This window comes from Capricornis sumatraensis, chromosome 8, assembly GCF_032405125.1.
Source record: "Capricornis sumatraensis isolate serow.1 chromosome 8, serow.2, whole genome shotgun sequence".
NCBI classification, from domain to species: domain Eukaryota; kingdom Metazoa; phylum Chordata; class Mammalia; order Artiodactyla; family Bovidae; genus Capricornis; species Capricornis sumatraensis.
In genome coordinates, this window is record NC_091076.1 from 92902762 (window position 1) to 92908776 (window position 6015).

The following is a 6015-nucleotide window of genomic DNA, read 5'->3' on the forward strand; positions in this document are numbered from 1 at the left end:
ATAATACTTGATGCCATTTGAGAAGGGAGTTTTATTTTATTAAATTCTATCTTTCCAGGCATACAAACAAATATATTCTCACAATTACCAAGTGCACTTTTCTGCTTTTCTGCACCAATTTCTAGGCTCAGCCACCAGGCCCATCAATTACTTTAGAGAAAGAACAAATACTAAGTATATGTAAAAATTCAATAAAATCTACAAGATTTTTATTCTATATCAGCTACTTAGGTTTCCTGGAGAACTAATTCTATTATTTCACCTAATATACTAGGTTTCTAAAAACATTACGAGGAGCTATAAATGAAAGTTGCTCAGTCGTGTCCAACGCTTTGGCACCCCATGACTACACAGTCCATGGAATCCTCCAGGCCAGAATACTAGAATACTGGAATGGGTAGTCATTTCTCCAGGGGATCTTCCCAACCCAGGGATTGAACCCAGGTCTCCCACATTTCAGGCAGATTCGTTACCAGATGAGCTACAAGGGAAGCCCAAGAATACTGGAGTGGGTAGCCTACCCTTCAGAAGATCTTGCCGACCCAGATATCAAACCGGGGTCTTCTGCATTGTGGGCATATTTTTCACCAGCTGAGCTACCAGGGAAGCCCCTAGAAGGAGCTATGAAGAGCCAAAATTTGAAACAGAAACTAAAGTTTAGAAGCATGTGAAAATTACCTGTTTTCACCCATAAGAAATAATAGCACAGACAAGAAAACAGCAAAATTCAACCCAAGGTCACAAATATGCCATTGATCAGATCATGACTATAATACCTCATTCAACTGGACTTTAAGAGGACTATATCAGAATGTTTCATTTGAAGAATCAAAATGGATGGGTGTAATGCTATATTAAACTCAGAGGATACATCAAGGAAGGACAGGACTTCCCTGGTGATCCAGTGGTTAAGAACCTGCCTGCCAATGCAGGGAACATGGGTTCAATCCCTGGCCCAGAATATTCCACATGACGTGTGGCAACTAAGTCCATGTGCCACAACTTCTGAACCTGTGCCCCAAAACAAGAGAAGTCACTACAGTAAGAAGCCCATGCACCACAGCTAGAGAAAGCCCTTGCACAGCAATGAACACCCAGTACAGCCAAAAATAAAAAATAATTAATTTTTTTAAAAAAAGGCAAGACAGAATAGCAAAGAAACAGACAGACTCACTATGTTCACTCTTAATCACTTGTAATCAACTGATTCAAACTCTTAAAAGCAATTCTCTGTGAGTTAAATATTATCTCTCTAGGGGAAGGGAATGAAACACCACCATAATCTAAGAACTGGAATCCCAGAAGCTAAAGTGTTGGGTTATTAAAAAAAAAAACTTAAGCAATTCTGAATTTATTTCCTATAAATTACAGCATCTCTCTTTCTCTTATATCTTTTAAGTATGTTTCATTCCTCTATGAAATGGAGGCCAAAAGAGGGACTCTTTCTTAGAATTAAAAAACTATTTAATAACATATACCCCGCTCACATGTAATATTAAGTAGCTGCCCATCTAATTTCTGCCCTGAACAAGCTTAATAATAATTTGATCCAGGAAATGAAAAAATGGTTCAAATCTAGGATAAAACTGCCTCCCTAAGAAACCTTAGGTTACCCTTTTCTAGACCCAAATGACCCCCAAATTTATTCTGAACTGCAATCCCTCTCCCATTGCTTTTGGAACTCATTTCCCTTTTTGAAACAGTAAGCTTAAGGGAGGTCTAGGAGTTCCCTTGCAGTCCAGTGGTTAAAACCCTGCATTTTGACTGCCAAGGGTCTGAGGTTCAATTCTGGTCTCAGAACTAAGATCCCGAAAGTCTCACAGCTGGATAAAAAAAAAAAAACACACACACACAAGCAGACAAAAATGATGTAAAAATGGAGACCAAGTAATGGAAAAGAATCCATAGCTGCTAGTATATACGTGTGTGTAGATTTCTTAGAGGAGACAGCCACAAGAAAACATCAATATTTTCATTGAGAAAATAAAGAAAGGAAGTTACAGGGCTTCCCTGGTGGTTCAGTGGTAAAGCATCTGCCTACCAATGCAGGAGACACAGGTTCGATCCCTGATCCGGGAAGATCCCACATGGCAAAGAGCAGCTAAGCGCAAGCACCACAACTGTCGAGCCTGTGCTCTAGAGCCTGGGAGCTGCAACTACTGAGTCCACGCTCACTATAGAGCCTGTGATCCGCGACAAGAGAAACCACAGCAAGGAGAAGCCTGTGTATCAGAGCTAGAGAGCAGCCCAGGCAACAAGGAAGACACAGCACGGCCAAAAATAAATAAAGTAATAAATTAAATTCTACATACACAAAAAGAATTACAGCTGAAATGTGATCTATAGTCTGTCAAAAGAGATGATAGTAAGCACACCAGAATAGTCTAATAATCAATGGCACTATTTCTAATTTTACTCAAGTGCTTTATTTGGCCAGAGTAGTACACACATATACACGAACATATCATTGGGTTTTATCCAGTCATAACATAAAATAAGCCACCCTTCCTTCTTTTACAATTAAAGTGACATTTGAATCTCATGTGATCATGAGCCAATATTTATTTTGCTTGGCTTTTTAATGGTTTTTCAGTATCTCTAAAAGTTTATTTGGCAGTTAGTCCCCACAAAGTATATGAGGAAGATGAGACACACTGTTTGCAACAGATAGGTATGATTAAACACAGCCATAAGATGGGTTCTCATAGCACTCGAACACTAACAACTATCACTTCAAAAATTTAAAAAAAAAAAAAGCAAGCAAACAAAAAACTCACCATTCACTAAAACAGATTAGGAGAAATAGGTTTATTCATCTTAGGCAAAAGAAGTACCACACAAAAAAATACTTTAAATTTTACTGTATCTGTTATTTAATTACTTACATATGCAAAACACTATTCACATTCCAGTTAAGTACTAAGCTAAGAGCTTTTCATTACGTTCACCTATACATTGAAAATAAACTCCAAAACATATGCTGTCATGGTCAAGAAGTTTAAAAATAAGTCTTTATATGAATAACGCCTACAATTCAATAATAAGATGGACACCAAATAAAAAGTGCACCAAAACTTTGAACAGATACTCCACCAAAAAAGATACAGAAATGACAAATAAGCCACAGAAAGATGCTATCATTAGTCACTGGGCCTCCCTGGTACCTCAGGCACTAAAGAATCCACCTGCCAATGCAGGAGACTCAGGTTCGATCCCTGGGTTAGGAAGATACCCTGGAGAAGGAAATGACAACTCACTCCAGTATTCTTGCCCGGGAAATCCTGTGGACAGAGAAGCCTGGCAGGCTACATACCCCAGACCATGGGGTCCACAAAGAGTTGGACATGACTAAGCAACTAAACAACAATCATTAGTCTTCAGGGAAATGCAAATTAAAACCACAATGACATAACTATTATACAACCACAAAATGGCTAGTATTAAAAAGATTTATAACACCAGTGGTGAAGGTGTGGAGCAGCTGGAATCCTCATATATTGCTGGTGCAAATGCAATACGGTACAAAAACTTTGGAAACGTTTGCCAGTTGTTGTTTTTCCTTTTTAAAAATTATTTGTTCATTTGGCTGAGCTAGGTCTTCCTTGCTGCGTGGACTTCTCTCCAGTCGCACTGATCGGGGGCTACTCTAGATGCAGTATTCAGGCGTCTCATTGAAGTGACTTCTCTTGCTGCAGAGCACAGGCTCTAGGGTACTTGGGCTACGCTGGTTGTGGCCTCCCAGCTCTACAGCACAGGTTCAATAGTTGCGGTGCACAGGCTTAGTTGCTCCTTGGCATGTAGCTTCTTTTCAGATCAGGAATCAAACCCACGTCTCCTGCTTTGGCAGGCATTTTCTTTACCACTGAGCCACCAGCGAAGCCCATTTCCTTTTTTTTCGGTTTTTGGCCATGTCACAGCACATGTGGGATCTTAGTTCCCTTACCAGGGGTTGAACCCGCGCTCCTTGCATTGGAAGCATGGAGTCTTAACCACTGGACTGCCAGGGAAGTCCCCTTTTTAAAAAAGTTAATGTGTACTTACTACACAACCTGGCCTATAATTTCTAATTATTTATTGGAGAGAAATGAAAATATATGTCCCCATAAAGACCTGTACACAAATGTGCAAAGCGTCTTTATTCATAATAGCCACAAAGTGGAAACAATGCAAATATCTATGGATTAGTGAATGTATACAAAGTGCAGTGTATACATACAATGGAATACTACTCTCCAATAAAAAGGAACGGACAGTCCCTATACATGAAGATGTACTGCAAACAGTGCCGATATATTGCAAAAGCCTTATGTTACGTGAAAGAAATCAGACACAAAATTTTATACTTTATGATTCTACTTATATGACTAGAATGATTCTAGAAAGGAATTACATGGAAAGAAGCATAAGGGACATTTTTGAGGTGAAAAAAATACCTTGGTTGTGGTGATGGTTATATGACTATGAACTTTTCCCATAAGCCTTGAAGCTTGGCTAGGAAAAAAAAAAAAGTATGTAGACTGCTCATTATCATTAATAAAACAAGACTTTTCAGTTATTCCATTCTGAATCAAAATATTAGGGCAAGTACGTCTGAGAACATAACACATCAGAGGCATTAAACTCTACCTTATTAAGGAACTCTTGCCTTCAAGGTTTGGAGTGATGAAATCCCAAATGATAAGACAGTTGGACTAAAGATGCTGGGTAAGAGCTCAATACACAGTTTGGTGAAATTAAAAATAAGCAAAACTAGGCATTTTCTGGAATGGAGGTATTCTCTAAAAGCAATTTTTCCTCTTAAAACCCTCTCCCTCAATCCTAACCTAATTATCTTCACCCTTCTCTACATATTTTCATTTTTAAATTTGTTCTTTTATCTTTTAGATTCCACATATAACAGAAAACATACAGTATTCATCTTTTACTGTCTGACTTATTTCAAGAAGCATAATATCCTCCAGGTCTATCCACGTTGTTGTTAAGTTGCAAAATTTTTTGTGCGTGTCACATTTTTACTCATTCATCTGTTGATGGGCACTTAGGTTGTTTCTATATCTTGGGTATTGTAAATAATGCTGCTTTGAATATTGGGGTGCAAATATCTTTTTGAATTACTGTTTTCATTTTCTTCAGCTAAATACCCAGAAGTGGACTTGATGGATTATATGGCAGTTTTTTAAATTTTTTAAGGAATCTCCACTGTTTTCCATAGTGGCTGTACCAATTCACATTCTCACCAACAGTGCAGCAAGGTTCCCTTTTCTTCACATCCTCACCAGCATCTGTTTGATATCTTATTGTGGTTTTTATTTGCATTTCCCTGTTGATTAGTGATGATGAGTAGCTTTTCATGTGCCTGTTGGTGATCAGTGTGTCTTTTTTGGAAAAATACCTATTCAGACCCTCTGCCTTGTTTTTTTGTCTTTTTTCTCTGCAGTTTAACTGTCTGATGTAGAAATGTAAAGTGTTTTTCAAACGTTCAGTTCAGTCGCTCGTCATGTCCGATTCTTTGCGACCCTATGGACTGCAGCACGCCAGGGTTCCCTGTCCATCACCAACTCCCGGAGCTTGCTCAAACTCATGTCCATTGAGTCGGCAATACCATCCAACCATCTCGTCCTCTGTCATCCCCTTCTCCTCCTGCCTTCAATCTTTCCCGGCAACAGGGTCTTTTCCCATGAGTCAGCTCTTTGCATCAGATGGCCGAAGTGGCTAAAACACTTGCCTCAAATCTTTTTTGGAAAGTAACTAATTAACAAAGCATAAACTTAAATATATATATATATATATATTTATTTATTTATTTATTTATTTACTTGGCTCTGCCAGGTCTTAGCTGGAGCATACAGGATCTTTAGTTACAGCAGGTGGAATCTAGTTCCCTGAACAGGGATCAAAAGCCTCTGGCACTGGGAGTGCAGTCTTAGCCACTGGACCACCAGGCAAGTCCAACAATGTATACATTGTTTAAGAAGTTTTTAAACTTGAGTACAGGCATGAAAAAGATAAACTTAG